The sequence below is a fragment of the Coptis chinensis genome, chromosome 9 (genome assembly GCF_015680905.1).
Source record: "Coptis chinensis isolate HL-2020 chromosome 9, ASM1568090v1, whole genome shotgun sequence".
Classification (NCBI taxonomy): Eukaryota; Viridiplantae; Streptophyta; class Magnoliopsida; order Ranunculales; family Ranunculaceae; genus Coptis; species Coptis chinensis.
This window is the reverse complement of record NC_141464.1, coordinates 1280174-1299801: the sequence shown is the minus strand read 5'-3', so window position 1 is coordinate 1299801 and position 19628 is coordinate 1280174. Positions and strand designations below refer to the sequence as shown.

Genomic DNA, 19628 nt, shown 5'->3' with positions numbered 1-19628 from the left:
TTAGATCTAGAATTGGAATTGACAAAATCGAAATGGGTAAAGAATACTACTTTATTGATCTAATCAAATGAAGAACAAGATTCAAGGTTTAATCTAATGAAATGAATTAGATTGAAACTATACTTAATCAAAAACAATTAAATAAAACTAGATCTAGAAGCTATTTTAATGGCTACTTTCTATTCTAAGCTATCTACTATTTTCTAACTACTGGCTACCATTAATGAAGAGCTAAGCTTTTGTTTTTATACATTCAGATCCAAAAAACGTGCATGGGCTTGGAGCCATGTTTTGGGCCAGAGAATCAGGCCCAAAACCCAATTCTTTCAGTCCAAAAAGGCCTTTTCAGCTGCAGCTGGCTTCCACAGACTTTTCGTCCACTTCTGCTCCTCTGATTGGATCAAGGCTTGGACCATTGCAAAGCTCTTTCCGCGCCGGTCGTTTTGACATAAGGTAGGCCTCATTCCGAGGTCTGAGTCCAAAGATATGGCATTCGGAAGTTCCGCTGACTTTTGCTCCTTTATTTCGCTAAAAGTGGCACATTTACGCACATAATGGACTTTGAAGCCTAAAATGCATAAAAACACGTGATCAGTATTAACTCTTACTTATTATTCACATGATTGGTCTAACAGTATGATTATTAAGGGGTTAAAACTAAAGTTTTGGGCTCTTATCACGCCCAACATAAATACAGGCCCCAAATTGGGCCAGGGTCTGCCCAACACAAAATGGGATCTGTCAATAATAGGACCCTTAATTTATGTTTAATGAAATATCCATTATCAAAGAAGACAAAAAAAAAAAAAAAAAAAAAATTCTCTCTCTCTCCCCGACCCTTGCAACACCACTTGTGCTGCACCACCTCCCAACGCTTGACAAGTAGGCCATCTGATAGGCGGATACCTCATTATCAATACCACATATCTCAGTCAAAAGCTTGTGAATTTTGGTTTATACCTGGCACCTCCATTCACAGTCCTCCACTTTTTGTCGTTGTTGAAGATAGTTATGGTTAAAGTGGAATCATACCTCATATTAGGTGCTGTCGAAATCCCACAGAGCAAGTTATATTACTTTTAATTAGTGAGTTTTACATTTCCTGTTAGCTATAATCCTAAACAAGAAAAACCAATATAAGGGTGATGTAGGACAATAAGGATGGTATCTATAGAACTAGGAATTAGGAGGACTATCTAATTAGTAGTTTCTTATTTGAGTTTAATTAGAATCAGTACGTATTTTTCTTTTTTGGTTATCAAGTATGACTTATCTATATAAAAAGGCTAATGTAGTTTGTTTAGATTCAATTAATAAACCAATTATCAATTATTAAATCTGCAAAACCCTATTATACTTTTCTCCCTAACTTCTACAATTCTTCAAACTTCAATTCTTCTTCTTGATTCCATTCTCTTTTTTGAGGATCTCCGCATCCTTTCATCACTTTCTAAACCTTTGTTCTCCATCAATTGGTATCAGAGCCTCAATTTCTAGATTCTTATTTAGACATCGATCCACCATCCACCATTAAAAAAAACGCTTCCACACAACACTAACTAACACAAACAAGAAAAAATATCATCTTCAAAAATTCACCCAAACCAGTATACTTAGAGTTAGTCGTCGTGCCATATACTATTGGAAAATAATCAAAGTTCTTCTATCAAGGATTTCAAGAATTTCTGTATCCTTTCTTCCAAGTCTAAACCCTTGTTCCTTGGGAATAAGTTTAAACTATTCCTAGCATAAAGGAGATCGATAAATTACAGATAGATATACTAGTTCATATATTACACCTCTGAAACAAACTAGATTTTAATAACTAGGTAAAATCCCACTCATGCATAAAGGATATCGATAAATTACAGATAGGTAGTTAAGATATTACACCTCTAAAACAAACTAGATTTTAATAACTAGGTAAAATCCCACCCGTTTCTGCAGGACAAACAAAATCTACTAAGAGATGAAGAGATAGAAATTGTATAATGACACACAAAAGCTATTTTAATTTTCAGTAAGAGGCTTAATAACAAAATACCAACTACACATAGTTTCCACATTCAAAATAAACACCAACTACACTTAACCAGCAAGGCATCAACACTTAAAGTAATTTAAAACCGCAAAAACAATTCAAAAGTTCTCCGAGTGAGACCGAGCATATTTTGATTAAGAACAAATGGATGAGGAATGTCGTCCTTCTAATAAGAGGTAACTACAAGATGAATAATGGAGTTTGGGCTACATGGAAAAATGAAAAATCTAAACACTAGATCACCTGATCAAGACGGGCTTGAATGTTCTTTCTGATTGTTTCCTTTGCAGCTCTCTCCGCTAAAGCAGCATCCCACCTATTACTACAGTGTCCTTAATCCAAGCAAGTTTGGCTTCAGATCCTTAATGGAGTTTCGGATATCTCAAACATGTTAGCTATTTCAACATCTCTCTAGCACTTTCTCCCGCAATGGCTGAAAGCTTGCGGTAGTTCTGTTAGGAAGAAACTTTTGATAATCATTTCTTCTGCAGTGCTGTGGTAATATGGTCCAAACGTAGTGATATAATATTTAGAGGCAATGTCTTCAAGTGTGATCAAATTATTGTGGATATTGATAGGAGGTCATAGACAATAGGGATTACAAAATAGAAGTTTCAGAATATCAGACTTAAGTGGTTCTCTAAATCCAGGATATAGTTTGGCTGAGAATATCAGGGGATCATCCCATGGTTGCAGCTGTGAGACCCTTGGTGATATTCTAAATAAATGTTTTGTATTGCGTTCATATTTCTTTCTTCCTGTGTAGCACTATAGCCTAAGGTCAAGTAACTCCATCACGTTAAGCACTAAACGTTGTTTTTAGCCAACCTTGTAACCATTTTTGTTTAAATGTTAGAATTGTAATTCCTAATCAATACAAATATAATAAAGGTTCACTAAAATAAAAAAAGGCAAAACCTAATAAAAATTTCAATCAAGCATATTTTCCAAGGGGATAGCCAAGGATATGTTGGAGTTATTTTTCACATGAGGAAGAAGGAGAAATCAGCAATGTTTGAGTGAAAAGGTCTGAGCGCGCGCGCGCTCAGATTGGGCTAAACCCAAGGCGTGCCCGCACCCTTGGTACTGGAAGTCACAAACAGGTTGTTGAGGGCGCGCGTGCTCGACATTGGCCTTACTGAGAGCGCGCCCATGCCCATGTCTATATTTGAATTCTAATTCGCTACAGTAACCACGCATTTGAAAGGATTGTATATAAACAGAAACAAGGTTTTGGAAAACCTAAGTCTTAAAGAAACCCAATTTCGAAAGCTATCAAGATTGAGAGAGAACATTTACAGAGAGAAAAGCCTGTAAAGAGAAAAGTGATCTAGTAAGGTGGAGAGACTTGAGAGGAGTGATCGCAATCTTTCTTTCCATTTTATAAAATGATTAACTGTTGTGAAAGTAGGCACCATTGGCCGAACCACGGTACATCTTTGTGTTGTAGTATGCTTGTTCTTCTCTTTACATTATTATTTGTTGTTGATAGTTGTTTAGAGAGTTAGGCAAGCTAGCTATGTTGTAGTTGATATTTAGAATTTGTTGGGAGTTGTAGTGTTTCATATTACAAGTTATCTGTGTAGTGGGGATCGATTGGTATCGGTATTAACCCCAAAAAGTGGTATCAGAGCCAGGTTAGATTAACATAGGTTGCTATCCAAATCTTTCTCGGAAGGTGTTTGACGAAATTCCTGAGAGAAGGTTTGAGTTAAAATAACTTGTAGAGATGGACCATTCTATGAACACTCGCATGATTAGTCTGAATAGAGCAAACTACATGATAAACATAAAAATAGTTAAACACTAATATTAATGTTAACAACACTAACATGTAATATTACCATTTTTATGTTATCAATTCTACTTCCTTACTCTCCCAAATAATAATGAAGCAATATAGATAAGAGTACGGATTCGTTCCACTCATAAACCATCAAGACATAAATAGAATTCAACTAATCAAACAAAAGGAACAATGATGAGAGTAATAATTTGAATAAGAAATTAACTATTATGATGATACTACAAATTTATACTAAATTAACTAACAATATAATGATGTGAATCAAAGATAGAGAATGTTAGAGAGAGAATTAAATGTACTTTTCAATTCCTAGAAGTGTTAGAATAGATTGTTAAGAAACCCTAATCTTTATATTCTCACTAAAAGGTTAAATATATATCTTTGACTTTTATGATCCCTATTTCAATTATACCATCTCTAGTCATAATCAAATTAGCATGAAAGGAAGGTTTGTTTTCCATTCTCATGGAAAAACTCACAATCCTCTAGTTTAGATTTTTCTCTTCTTATCTCTAAGTCAAGAAAAATCCAAACTTTAAATCTTAATCAACAAATCTATGCTAAACAAATCAAGTCCTCTCAAGGCTTCATTAACCTCCCTCTAATGGGAGTTTAGCTTTGATTCATTGGACTGAAATTACTTAAACAATAACAATAAGAGCAAGTCATTTGATATAAGTAATTTAAACTTTATAAATCTAAATTTGAACAATAGTTTAAGATTCAGAATGAATTAAAACTAAATTTAAAACTAATTTAGAACTAAGATTGTGAATAACTAATTATCAATTTAAGATAAACTAAATCTATGAATCAAATATTGAATTAAAAACTAAAACTTGAAATATAAACTAATTATTGATTCTAAAAACTAAATCTTGTTCTAAACACTAATTTGATGCTAATTAACTAGATCTAAAACTATCTATTGGATCTAGACTAAGTAAAGCTAAGTAAAAACTAACTATTGGATTATTGACTAACTAAAAACTAAGTATTTTAAGAGCTAAGTCTTTCTCTCTTCAAATAGAGGAGACAAGATCCACAAATTCGTTCATGGGATGTGGAGCCATATTTTAGGCTGGAAAATCGAGCCCAAAACCTCATTACTTTAGTCCACAAATGGGTTTTCAACTAGAAATTACTTCAACAGTCTTTTCGTCCACTTCTACTCCTCTGATTGGGTCAAGGCTGAAACCATTAGAAATCTCTTCCCGAGCTGGTCGTTTTGACATAAAATAGGCCTAATTCCAAGGTCTGAGTCCAAAGATACGGCCTTCGGAATTTCAGCTGACTTTTGTGCGCTATTTCTGCCCGTGTTGACTTTGACTTTTCAGATTTGATCGAGCTTTAAAAAGGCTTTTTCACCTTGAATCTTGGCCTTTAATCATAGAACTTCTTAGCAACCAACCTTTGCTTTTTTATCTCGCAAAAGAGACGCATTTTTACACGTATTCGACTCTAATGCCTGAAATACATAAGAACACGATAACAGTACTAACTTTTACTTATTAATCACATAATTAGTCTAAAAGTAATAATGTTAAGGGGTTAAAACTACAGTTTTGGGCTCTTATCAAACCATCCCAAACATCATTTTGCTTGTCCTCAAGCAAATATGAGAAATTAGAATAAGTGACCAAAAATGGAGTTCTAACTAATCTCGTTTCGCCGAGTGCGATTGCATTGACCATATGCAACAAGGCCTTAAACCACTAGGAATTCCCTAGTGGACGAGTTATAGCCTCTTGAGAGTTTTCCAGTGAAGGTACTCAGCAACTTTATCTATACTACAATGACTAAGAAATAAAACTGTTGTTTCCTTATTTATTCTCAAATATCTATACATCTCACTAGCAATGAATACAGAATAATCAAGGCGAAACCTAAGCTAATATATGAATAATAATCAAATCATCTTAAGATAAACAACTATATAATGAACTATGATATGAAATGCAATGGCAGGCCCGTTTCTGAAACTTTTGGGTAGCGTGCCTAAGTAGGTTATCACAAGGAATGTGTCAAAACACATAACACTCTGATTTTTCCACTTAAGTTTGCTAACTCCAGTGTGCAGTTGGCACACATTTCCTCACAATCTCAATGACAATCTAAGGAAGCCGAGGTCGATCAAACACATCTACCACTTACTATCACACCAACCTATTCCTAATTGAGCTAGAGGTCTTTATTAGGTGATACGGGGCGTAGGTATTGGTTAAAGAAGGAAGAAAATAGATATTCAAAAAGACAAGTCTGAGAAAATAGGGTCTTCATATTATGTAACTAGAGAAAACCTTGTTCTTTTGCTTCTACACTTTGTTTCCATCCTTAGCTTTTTTATTTTGGCTTTTTGACTCCTTTTATTCTATTTTTGGAGTTTTTATTTTATTTCCTTTGGATGTAAACTTCTTTTCTTTTTCTTTTCTGAAACAACTAACTAATTTTTGTTTACACAAGTTTTTCTTTTCTCTTTTCTTCACTCATCCTATTTCTCATACTTATCCAGATAGGTAGGCTGATTTTATTTTTTTATTTTGTTTTATTGGCTAAATGATTTGTGGTTTGTGAAAAGGCTAATGAAAGGCTTAGTGGGGCTACTAGTGGATAATAAATTTCATATAGGTGTGAATTTCTGGCTATATCGATCCAAAGAGGGCCTAAATTCTCGCTTAGGATATGGTGTGGTGATCAAGCAAGTGGATGTGTGATTTCTCTACTCGGATTTGATTTCTCCCTTGTGTCATCACTCAGATATTTCACTCTTATAAGGCTTTTAGGCTAGATGCTCACAGGATATGTATTAAGTACTCTAACCTAGGTCTCAGAAAAATACTGCCAAGTACAATCAAAGATGCTCATGCAAGATGTTCGTGAAAAGATGCAATGACTATTACCTACGTATTAATCTATGTTTCAAAAATTAAATCCTAATTCAAGTACTACAAGAGATTTCTAGACTAATATCATCATGGATACGGGAACAATACTATTATCACTAAGTGCCTAGTATAAACAATATTTATGATTTTTAATTTTTTATAAAGAAAAGTGCGTAATTTACATCCAAAAAGTGCCTAATATTTGCAAATGTTTCTATCCCACCCCCAAACAATCGAACATTTTGTCCTCAAAGTGTAAAGAGATAAGGAAAGAATTTACCATAAAAACGTGGCAATAATTGGCAATACCTGTAATAGAAATATTGTAAAGATGATATGATAACATAAAGCACAATTAAACTGTTACGTACTAACTAACACAAACTCTACTGGAGTAAACATGATAGGCAAAGGGTGGCAAAAAGATTTGAAATGAAATACCAAAATACGCCACCCCCAAACAAAATTGGAAAACTCTTTTTAAGTTTGAAAATGTTTGTTTGGCCTATACTCCAGAAAGGTGGTATGTTACAAAAAATTATATGGGTCTTTTTAAGTCAGATTCCCTAGATTTAATGTGATATATATGTATTAGCATGCAGTTTACCATATATCAATAATCTAAATAATTATGGATCTTTCCATAAATAGTTAACACGTAATGCACCACCAAACATAATCAAGCACCAAGCCTTTCTACGATGCAACTTAGTGGAATGAGAGTGAGATCTGATGGACCTAGAACCTAATCGAGCGTGTACTCTCTTCTTTTTTGAACGAAAGGGTGTCCAAGTGAATGATCGTGAAAAAAGAATGGTTGTGAAAAATACTTGGAATGTGGATAAGTGTTAGAACAAAAGGATGGAAAGAATGATTGGATTCTATGAGAGATTAGCTCAGGTGGATAGTGGTCGGGTGGTGCTCTAGGTAGTTTTTGAGAGGGTGGATCATCATAGGCTCTTAGAAACTCATAGAATTCCTCATCTAGCTTGGTCGCATCTACATAATTATGGTATTCATCTGCATCTTTGAAAAAGTCATCAATCTCGTCCAAGGAGTCGAAATTATGATCTTTGTCTTCTTCCATAAGAAGGGTATCTACTAGTGTGGGGACGAAAGCATCGGCCACACTAATGCGAGATACAAAACTCTCAATAGACTTCACTTCTCCTTCTATAGGCAAACCTAGTTGTCCTTGCTTAAGTCTAAACATGTTAACCTCCACAGAAAGATTTCCAAAAGATAGAGTCATTGAGCCATCCCGACAATTCATTTGGGCATTGGCGATTGCCAAGAAAGGACACCCTAAGATGATAGTAATAGAATCATGAGCAATTTCTATGTTGAGAATAACAAAGTCAACTGGGTAGTAAAAATCTTGAACTTTAACGAGAATATTTTCAACTACGCCTTTGGAATACTTAATAGAACGATCAACTAACTGCAAAGTCATTTTGGTTGGTTGAAGTTTTGTTAGACCTAGTTGTTTATATAAATAAAAAGGGAGTAAGTTAACACTCGCCCCTAGGTCTAATAAAGCAGTTGTTATGAAGGTATCACCTATGGTGCATTGTACAGTAGGATGACCAGGGTCCTTGTACTTAACAATTCCGTTATGTTTAGATAAAGAGGGATATTGTTTAGTTAAGAAGGCTTCGTGGGGTATGTTGGTTTTCCTCTTCTTGGTGCACAACTCTTTTAGAAACTTAGCGTGTCCAGGTAGATGACCTTGCCTCTTTTTGTGTGTGAGATGAGATGGTATATGGATGATATAGGTAGATGATGTAGATGGATGATGGTCGTTGAAGAAAATAGAAGTGTATCAAAACCTAATTATCCCTTAATAAGTAAAGGATAAGTAGGGTACCGTTCCACTTTTAAGTGTATGTTTATATGAAGGACAGGACTGGAAAGGGGGTTTGAGGGATTAAAAACTATGATTATAGATATTATAGATTCTTAAACTAAACTAAACTAAACTAAACTAAACTATTGAGAATTTATAAGAAAGGGAATTCAAGAGATTAGAATCCACCAATATTTTTGATTTATGACCTTTTGCTTTATGGTTGTTCTCACAAGTAGACTACAATTAGGCAATCGAGCGAGTGTCGATTCCCTCTTGGATGAAACATCGTTAACAAATAACTCTACTTAAGGTTGTTCCTATGTTCATGTTACTAGTATCTTCTTTCCTTTTATGTGAGCTTGGGCAGCTATTCAATGAATCACCATCTAAGGCAAACACAAGGAATAATTCCCTTACTCTAAAATACTACACAACTAGAAGAAAAGTAGAGAATAATAGTATAATATTCAATTACAATAAATAGAACCCTATACTAGCATTATATTCAATTGCAATAAATAAAAACATGTTACTAGCAAATATTCAATTGCAATAAAGAAAACCCTAAACTAGCATGATATTCGATTGCAATAAATAAAAACCTTAATCTATACTTCCATCCCTTGATCTGGGCAATAGAACTAATAACTAAAAACACAAAGAACTAACCTGATTGAAGAACACCATGAACCAGAAGAATCATTAAACCTTAAACACCGGCTTTATCTTCTCCCTTGAAGGAGAAGATTAGCCTTCTATAAAAAAAGAAGAACACGAAGAACGAGAAGAAGAAGAGTCAAAGAACATAAAACTAGAAAGACTAATTTATTAAGACTCAGCTAGTTAAAACCGATCTTTTATTATTAATCTCTCTCTGCCTCAAGTTCTGGAGACAAGAGTATAAGTGAATTGGCAAATTACATGAGGCACTTAGGTCCTCTATTTATAGAGGTTACAATGAGCTCTAGGAGCATTCCAAACCGTCATTTGTTTCCAAATACAAATAGACTTCTTTCAGAGTCCAACTTCGTCTCCAAAACTGAGAAAGAATTGCCTACAGTGTCGATCCATGCGTTTGGACACACTATTCATGCGTCCCAGACGCGATCAATACATCTGGACGCTTGATCCATGCGTCCCAGACGCGTAAACCTATTTTGTCTTTTCTGCTCTATCCTTCTCACTACAACAGAAAAGACATTTAAAATCACTCTATAAGTGATGTAAAAAATATACGACGTCACTTTTGCAAGTGATGTAACTGGTGGCGACGTGAAAAGTCAGGGTTTTCCACATCACTTTTTAAACGATGTCCATAAGTGATGTTACTTCACATCACTTTTTAATTGATGTCCACAAGTGATGTTATAATTTTGCATCACTTTTTAATCGATGTCCACAAGTGATGTTATAACGTTACATCACTTTTTAATCGATGTCCACAAGTGATGTTATAACGTTTAACATCACTTTTTAAGTGAAATCAATAAGGCCGATTAACATCACTTAGAAAGTGACGTCTCATTCAGATTTTAAATTACTTGTAAAGTGATGTGAAATAACTCTATACATCACTTTAAAAGTGATGTCCCATTTATCAAAATAATTAAAAAAAAAATAAAAAAAATAATAAAAATAAAATAAAATTGCCAATATTATCCAAATATAATACCATTTTCCTAGTCATTTATCATCAAATAAAGATGAAACGTATCTTAAAATCACATTCATCACACAAATATCATCTCCAGTTACAAATATTACACTAAATACAAAAAATTGTAACGAGCCAACATATACCAACAAAATCCAATCTGTAGTACCGAACTGAGCCAAAGAGAACACAATCACCCAACCAAGAACCTATCACAGCCTGACTTGATACAATCAATTTAATGCAAGAACCTATCATAGCCTAACAAACCACTCTGTTTTCTTTTTTCTACAGTACGAAACATTGTACTAGAAAATCAATGCAGACTTGTACTCATGCAAGAATAGTTTGACAATGTCTGGATCTTCATGAGAAGCAAGATAGGCTATACAAGGAACAAAACCACGCAGTCAGATAATGTACTTGATAGCATAACAAGTTTTCCTGCATCCATCTTACACAAACAAAACCCTTGGAGAGTCACCAAGAGAAATATTCTTCAAAGCACGTCTGGAGATATTAACATGGTCAAAGATGTAAGGCTCAATACTCCTATTATTTTCAACCTAGAACATGTGATGCGTTAAATGAAGCGAGGAAGACCAAATGAATAGAGAATAAGAACAATAAAAGCAAATACTATTTTGATTTAACATATATTTATATTTGAAGATGTCATACTGTGCTAAGAAATTCAGCTTTCATTTCCGAAGCAAGAAGTTTCTTGATGAAAGAGCTGACAGCATGAACAACATCGGGATTTGCAACCTCCATCATATCCATGATCTCCCCATCTCCAGGAAGAGTAAGCACCTTTGCGATGAATTCCTAAAAATTATCGAGTAGTAGTTAGAACTAATGAGTAACATTCCTGCATTGTAACTTATTCCAGCTTGTAAGACTGACAAAGATGTACTTTGTTTTGATGAGAAATCAATATGGATCTACCTATTTTAGCAGTAACCTTCTATGCAAGAGAGGGCGAACCAGTGCTGTCGCGTCGAACAGTCCTGCAGGTCCAACTTGGTTAAGTTTTCTTGAGAGGAGAGTGAAGAGTGCCAAAGCTGACAAAGAAGTAACCAAAGATGTAGAAAGTGCCTTAACAGTGAAAGTGACTTCGTTAGGACTCTAAATATACTAACACAACTTCACACAATAGGCTCTCAATGCCCCCATCAAGTAAAAATGTATCATACCGGTCCTCGTCGCCAAGGCGTAACACGGACACAAAAAGCCAATCCAAGAAGGCATTCGTAGATAGCACCCATGCTTTGTCGAGAAAAAAGGATGTTTCCCATCTCCTAAAGCATAAAACACCATGACTAACAACTCTCGACGATGTAGAATGGGGAGCCAATATCATCTGTTTTATACACAAAAAGTTTCATGATGTAGAAATTTTTAGTGGATTTAGTTCATTCATCTGTTTGGCAAGAATCAACTTGAAACAATCCAGTTTATGAAGAATAAACTACCCAGAGAAATAGATATACGATGCCTCAGTCATTGGTATGCAACTATACAATTGTTAGAATTCTAAGAGGAAGGCCCAGTCCGCCCCGAGGGAGATGTTCCACAATGCTAGTAAATATATATGGGTTTGACAAAAACTCTATTAAATCTCAAGTAATCGTTACAGCTCTGACTTTATCCAAGCTGGAGTCAGATAGAAGACTTTTGAGTCCATGTAAAAATTTTGGGTTCAAAACCGGTGATTTGTTTTCTTTGAAAGTCACGACTAAGTTAAGCATAAGCTTCCCGGCCATCACTTGTCCCGCCTCCCAACTATATAACACATATATACCCATCACAATGTGCTTTGTTTTAACATATTATGTATTTCCGACAATATCAAGAAAAGGGTAATAGACAAGACATACCGATTAAATTCATCCTAATCATGCTAAGTAGAAAAAGCAGGTCACTTTGAGTGAGATCAGAATCAAGACAAATAGGTGCACTGTAGTCCCTTAAGATAGATGGAATTGGTCTCTCAAATATATTTGGAAATATGAACTCGTCTTCCTTCTACTTTGCATCATAAAGAAAAGTTTGATTAATGAAAAAAAATTAAAAACTCTTATTTGGTCTACGAAAATCAGCAGTGGGGAATGGGGCTAGGTTAAATAGAGGGAAGATCAAAGCTTTTGAGAAGGGCTTACCCTCCATCTAGATGTTCTTTGAAAATTTGGTCAAATGCCCGACAAAGTTCCAAGATAGTATATAAATGAGCCTGCAAGGTAAAGTTGTAGCAAATTTGGTTATGAACTTGAACTCTCATTGATATAGCTAGATCTAAGAACTCAAAACTCTATTATACAGATAGCTAGATCAGTGAACGCAAAAGTCACTACAAGACAAACATGAGATAACATTGTTCATACCCTTGCGTCAAGAGCAATAGGCCTGCCAAGGTGGTCCATCTCAGATTCAAGTTCATCAATGGTTTTGTTAATCAATGATGTGATATTTGGTATGCGTGCCCTAATAACTGCCTCCAAGTGCTGCAAAACATAAAAGTACAAAAATGAGTTTCCATATTCATGATACCATCCAAGTGTATCATATCCTTTCTACGCAGAACCATATAATTGATAAAGGGAAACCTTCCGACCTGAGTGAGTGACAAATGTTTCATCTCAGGCTTTCCAAATTTCCAAAGAACTAACGCAAAACAAGTAGCAAGGTTTCTTGAATGGGTCCTCCCGAGAGAACATAATGTCTACCACCCTTCAAATGAATGAGACAACAATTAAAGTGAAAAAACTAACATGAAGATGATTTAGTTCCAGTTCCAGTCCATATTCCAGAAGATGTTAAAAATACCTCAAGTTCTCCTTGTTCAATTAGGTTCCCATTTGATAAAGAACTGGATACAGAGAATACAAACTTCTCCATCTCATTGCCACATTGAGTATGACTAAATTTTGGGAGGCTTAAAACTCTTCTAACTAGTAAGTCCTTAAATGTATTCAAATAGATTCCAGAAGTCTAGGCAGCTTGTTCTCATTCAGTAAAGCAACCAACCTATTTCCTCTACCACAACATCAAGGCATGTTGTATTCAAGAACAGTCAGAATCGACAGATTACTGCAAAAGGAACCATGCTACCTGCTTATGGAAGAAAAGGTACCATCGATACTATGGCTATGCAGATCAATGATTAGGCTTGAACAAGAAAATCATTAATTAAGCTTTTATTTTGTGTCAAGTATCATTCAAACAATTGAGTTCAACATTCACAAGAATGAAACAATTTCATGTATCAGCCAACATAAAATGAGTTGTGTGCTGATTCATGGTGTAGATGGTCTATTAAAGAAGACAGCCTCCAAGATAATAAAGCCATATGTAACTCTTAAGTAGTCAACTCTATATCTATATACTATACCTGGACATAACTTTTATTTAACATTTTCTGAAGTTAATAAAGCGACAACTAAATTTTTATGATGAACAGATATGGAAGTTAATGGTGTTGAACATTTTTCTCTTTTTCCTATGCCTATTGTTTGTTTTCGTTGTTTCATTTTCTTTTGCTTTTCCTTTTAAATTGGGTTTGCCTACTGTTCTTGTAGGTGAAGATATTTGTCCACCTTTCCAAACTGGATCGTTCTTATCTGCAAGCTATAGCTACAAACTTAAATGTGTATACACATAAACTAAAGGGGACAATATCGAACAAATATTAAGTTGCAGGGGCAGATTTAGAACGAGGATAAAAATAAATGTAAAGAGCTCACTTACCATGTCAACCACAGCTTGACTACAAAGAAGGGCAACTATAACTTTTATATTTTACTTCTGGTTGCAAAGATTTGTTCAAAGTTCTGCGAATGATTGCCTCCCATTTAGGAATTGGCTTGTTATCTTCAGCTCCAAGTACATTCCCAGCATTCCTACAAACCTACAGTCTTGCTCGAAGCTCTTCAATCTCTTTCTTTTGACGCTTCAGCAAAGCTGCATCTGTCAAAATCTGCAAAAGAAAAGAATGATAGGAGTTGTTACTAAAATCACTATAAAATCTCACCACACCAACTCAAGCGCCATGCACATGTTCTATCTCTATTATATTTTGAGAGCGAAATTCATAAGAATAAGAGTTGGAGACTTTAAGAGGTCCCAAAGAAAAGAAGAAAATGCAAACAATAAAAGATAAAGTGCAGAAAGACCTCATTCACACGTGCACAGTTTGTAACACGTAACGCTTCTACTTGCAAACGAAGACTACTTTTTGTTTCATCAAAGATGAATCTGCAATCACATGGCAAATAGTATAAGCATAGAGTTGCCCAAATATATTTATCTTACATTATGCAGGGAAACTAGTAAGAACCATAGTAAATTTAGAGAAGACTACCTGTGCAAGGGTTATATTACATATGATTGCAAAGTGTTTGCATTTCCACCAAGGGAAGGTTGCAAAATCTTGGCGTCGACTTCTTTGTCACGATATGGGACATGTCCCCTACATCAGATGGTAAAGAATGTAAGGAAATAGAAGATAAATCCCAATAAATCTATGTGTTAGAACAACTGAATAAAACCTACCCTTGGCTCTCAACACCTTCACTTAGCTTCTTTATCACAGTTCCAAGTGTCATCAGGCTTTTATTTATATGAGATCCCTCTTTCAAGCGCATTCTTCAAAGACTAGTCTTAGCAAAGACGCTCTCGAACCAGCTAGGTCAACTAAATTCTACAAACAAGATTTATTAGGACTAACAGAATATTGAAAACATGAATAAGTATGTTAAGATGTCCCACATGGGATATGTTAAGCCTTGCATAAAAAATATATTGACCATTGTATTTCAACAACATTCTTTTGGGTGATCGTTGACCATCAACCTAGTTGTTCGCCATTGCAATGGAGACTTTTAGTCGCTTGATCACTAAAGCTATGAACCTTACTCTTCCACTGTTTCAAAACACCCAATGCCCAAGACACTCAATTTCATGGATCAACAAGTCAAGGTGCTCATGCTCAAGTGTACTCTCCTAATTATTGAAGCATTTCTGAATTGAGAGTTAATTTTTCTAAACCATTGCAAGGATCATACGTCATGAGGTTGGTATTTCCCTTCTAGATACTCGGGCCTCTCCCTTGGTGTTTCCTTCAAGCTCAAGTCTATGTGGAGCCGCATGGTCAGATCATTAGAAACTAGGTTAGGAGTTTGGCAAACGAAACTGCTGTCTAAAGGTACAAGATTGATCCAATGTGAAGAGCACCCTTGCAAATCTACGCATCCACTACATGTTCCTCTACACTATTCCAATAAAAATACCCGAGACAACAGAAAGAAATATGAGGGACTTCTTATATGGTTTAACCAAAGAGAACAAGAAAATTCACTTAGTGGTGTGGGAGAAATAAAGAGCACCGACGGAGAGTGGACTTGGCCTTAGAAGATAGAGCCTATGAACCAACTTCTTCTAGGATAATGGGTTATGGAGATAAGACCAGGAGCACGATACTTTGTGGTCACTAAATCTGAACATGCATGGAGGCCTAAAGCCTTAAACAGGTGAACCAACCACAAGGGTCTGGAGGATGGAATGGCATTATAGAGGTTCTCCCAATCTTTAAGAACCAATATCATGTGTAATCTTGGACACCATAAGATTTTGGTCTGACAGATGATGGAGCCCTTTCTACTTGTACACCACCTCTCCCTCTAGTTATCAGCTAATTGTAAAGTGTAAACTCATTGTGTATCTACTTACAACTGAATCTCTCTCTCACTTGCATTACTGCTTTATATATATCACACTTCTATATATAATTAGCTTTTATGTATCACAGGAATAAAATAAAATTCTGGAGAAAATAGGTGCGACAAAATTTGCTAACAACTAATGTCCACTTTCATGTAGTTTTACTTTACCGATCAAATAATAATAATATTAATAATAATGTCTATGTTATCGAAATTAGGAAAACCACACTCCCAAAATTAGGACTCGGATTTTCAAAATAACTATTTATTTATGCAAAGGAAGGTGCAACTTCTTAATAATAAAATTTCAATATTTCTTTGGAAATGTTTAATCAAATTAAGGGTAAGACAGGTGGCAAAGTTTAAGAACCAATGGGAGGCACTGTGTTTATCAATATTAAGCCCACGTGACACACATTGATGCACTGCCACTCGCAATAGGAAACCAACTTCTTATTGATGTTTTGATGAATTTTCTTTTATCTAATTGTCTGCTATACTCATTTGAGATAGTTTCATTTGATGAAGTTCTTTTAAATATACAGTGTAAAGCAGTACCTACTTTGAGATCTGAGCATAGCCCAGGTTCCCAGTTTTGCAGCGCTCTACTGATTCCCAAACGCACTGCTCCAACTTGTCCTGTGCAAAAACAACTTAATTAGATAGAAGGTGTTTATGAAAAAATAGATAATTTTGCCCCTTTTAATCAGTATGTGCAGACTAAAACGTCAGTTGAAAGATTCGACAAGATTAAGTTTTCCAAAAGAAGAGTCCATACGACTTGGAAATCCCACTTCTAAAACTTGACCTACAAAAGAAACTACCTAGGAAACAGGCAAACCACAAAAGGAAATGGATATAAACACGAGATGAGTTCTATATCATATTCACTACTTTCAAAAAATCTTAGTTGTTCACACTTGGAGCAAAAAACTTGAAACTCGGGCACTGAACTATATAACCATATCCAATATATACGACTGGAAAACTGGAAACAGTAATGTTACATAAAATGATTTGCATGTCAACATGTTTAAGGTGCATGTTTCTATTTATGGAGCTTATTAAACTCAATCCAAGTCCTATTTACCAGCTAAGATCGACCTTCTTCTAAATGACCCTATGAAAATGGTCCAAATTCTAGCTTAATAATCAAGATTAATTATGACGCTCGTCAAAGATTAGAACCTGTCAATGCACAAAATTAAACAGTGCAAGGAATAAGTGCCCATGTTTGCGGCTGGGTCTGGAGCTACACTTGAGTTCGAGGACGATTTTGGCTTTTCCTAAGACATTTTCGTAAAACATCAGTTCGTTGTAGTGAAGTCAAGCAGAATTATATTAAGAGAAAAGATGCTGAAAGCACTAAGACTCGAGGAGATATATATATGTTCATTGGAAATATATATTTTTTTTTAAATAAAAATAAAAAAGAAAGAAAAGAAGTGGAGATGCATATATTTCCAGAGGGAATTCATTTTGTGGTCATTTTGCCAAATCAGCACCTTGAGGCTTAAGCATCAATGCACTTTCTTAGACCTTGCTTGCATGTAATCCACTCAATGTAACAAAAATACAAGAATCCAATTAGCTAAAGGTGGTAAAAAACAGGGTATAGAAACCAGTTCAAGTTCCAGCTTTGTATCTCCTACAATGATTAAATGATTCCAATTCTCACTTTCCTAATGCACAACATGAATCTTGAGCTACTCGTCCAATTAGTGTACTAAACTATACGCCTACTAAAAACAATGAAATACAGTTTTAATCTCTGGAACAACATTACACATCTTAGAGACCATACATTTCTAGAACAAAAAAAAGCCCGACTTGGAGTACTCTGGAGAACGGTTGGAAGAGGAGTGGGACAGGGACAATTGATGATCGGGATAGATCAGGGTCATGTGTGATTGGGTGGATCGTTCACGGTTTCTGGTGGAGAAGTCTGATGGCAACTGCAGTACTGGTGTTGCCTTGGTGGTCATCCTTAGCAGTTTGCTTGTTTTTAATGCTTCTTTTTCTACCCGCTTTTGTTTGTACTTTTTTGTCTGAAGGTTGCCTATGCTGACCATGGTGGTTTGTTGGTCTTGTGAGTGTTGAGTTTTGCATCATTGCATGTATGTGGGGTTTAGGATCGTGGGCATTTATGCCCTATTAGCTACTGGCTAATTCTATAGGTGTTGATGTAACTCTCTTTGTATCAATTTGATATCTGCTATCGATAAAAAAAACAAACACCCCCTGAACCTTCCAGAAGGCTGCCTATGCAGAATTTTGTGACTTTAACCTCTATATGTATGACAAATTGTAAAAGCAATAAATAAATAAACCTCACCTGAGATACCACCTCCTTTCACAGTACACTTGACATCCCAAAGACCCAAAGTTTTCGTCTCACAAAAAGGTCGAAGCAGGTCGGCACGATGATCGATAATCGGAAAGTAAACATCAAATTGCTTATCGTTCACAAGAAATTTTCCCTCACCAGGTTCAATCCAAACACGAGCTACACTGCACTTCCTTCTTCAAGTTCCATAAGCTCTTCCTTTCTCATCGACCCGCCTCACTCGTGATTTGTCAATTTCCTCCTGCTTCCGGCGTTCTATTTCAGCTCTTGTACAACTCTTCTGACTTTTCTCAGAATTAGTGTCTTCAATTTCACTTAGAGGGGACAATCCCTCCACTCCTTCTAAATCCTTCAGAGCGATCAAACTGTCTAGCATGGCATCTGTTATTCCGGCTGCTGCAATCAGGTCTCCAAAAGCACGGTTTGGACCTTCCAGTTGTTCAAATGGAATAGTGAAATTAATGACTTGCACTTACAACAAATATAATTCTATTACATTTTCCAAATTTTCTCTCCAAGCCAAGTATAGGGGTGCAGTTCATATAGGAAAAGCCATAATGAAAATTAAAATTGCCTTATTAAGCTACGACACAGCTTAAGTGCATAAATGTCTCAACTTTAGAACAACACAATATGTAGGAAAAAGTTTTATCTGAGAACAAAACTCTTCATATTGGTTTTGGACAATTAGGCAATATCTATCCATCAAGAAGATACTGACCAATTCAATTTTAGCTCTGCACTTTTGCTTCTTTTCATTTAAAATGAGTTAAAACTTATTTCTAGAAGTCACAACTTGCATAAGAAATTCTTCACCAAAAACCAACTCATAATAGAGTTCAAGTTCCTAGAAACCATATCACGGAAGCAAGGATATGCCCTTTTCCTACAATGGTTTGCATCTTTGAAGAACATCAAAGAAACTTATCATTAATGGAAGCTAATGCCATCCAACACCTCACCCATCACCATGTTTAATTTCAAAGAGAAAACATCGAATTTTACTCATTATCCTATACTCTGTCTAGCGTCAATATATGCTTTGAAGACTATGGCTATAACTTTTTTTAGTCGTATATCCATGTATATCCATGTAATTTCACCAATACCAAAAAATATATATATATATATAATATATAACCAGGTCAGAAAACATATGCATCCTACTGCTATATACAGTAGCAAACATGTGCTGACATTTATCTATATTAAGTCACTAACTTATATTATAAAGAATTCCTCGCCGAAAAACAGCTCATCTTAAAATTCAAATTCCTAGAAACATACTTATTGGAGGCTCGTAAACTTAGTTTCGGCACAGGGTG

General features: G+C 35.4%; 2 long non-coding RNA genes across 3 annotated transcripts; both read right to left on the bottom strand.

Annotated features, from left to right (window-relative positions):
• Positions 1-10261: 10261 nt before the first annotated feature.
• On the bottom strand, positions 10262-11329 carry LOC147474351 (uncharacterized). 2 transcript variants are annotated; one of them, XR_015208930.1, is made up of 3 exons: positions 11185-11329; positions 10918-11064; positions 10262-10802 (listed from the first exon to the last, which is right to left on the bottom strand). It is a non-coding gene; the product is annotated as an uncharacterized LOC147474351 (long non-coding RNA). The 2 variants fall into 2 exon arrangements; XR_015208929.1 differs by lacking the exon at positions 10262-10802 and having other exon boundaries at positions 10846-11064.
• Positions 11330-13029: 1700 nt separating this feature from the next.
• LOC147474350 (uncharacterized) lies at positions 13030-15091 on the bottom strand. The gene is made up of 5 exons (XR_015208072.1): positions 14788-15091; positions 14597-14704; positions 14409-14490; positions 13984-14212; positions 13030-13347 (listed from the first exon to the last, which is right to left on the bottom strand). It is a non-coding gene; the product is annotated as an uncharacterized LOC147474350 (long non-coding RNA).
• Between the last annotated feature and the right edge of the window lie 4537 nt (positions 15092-19628).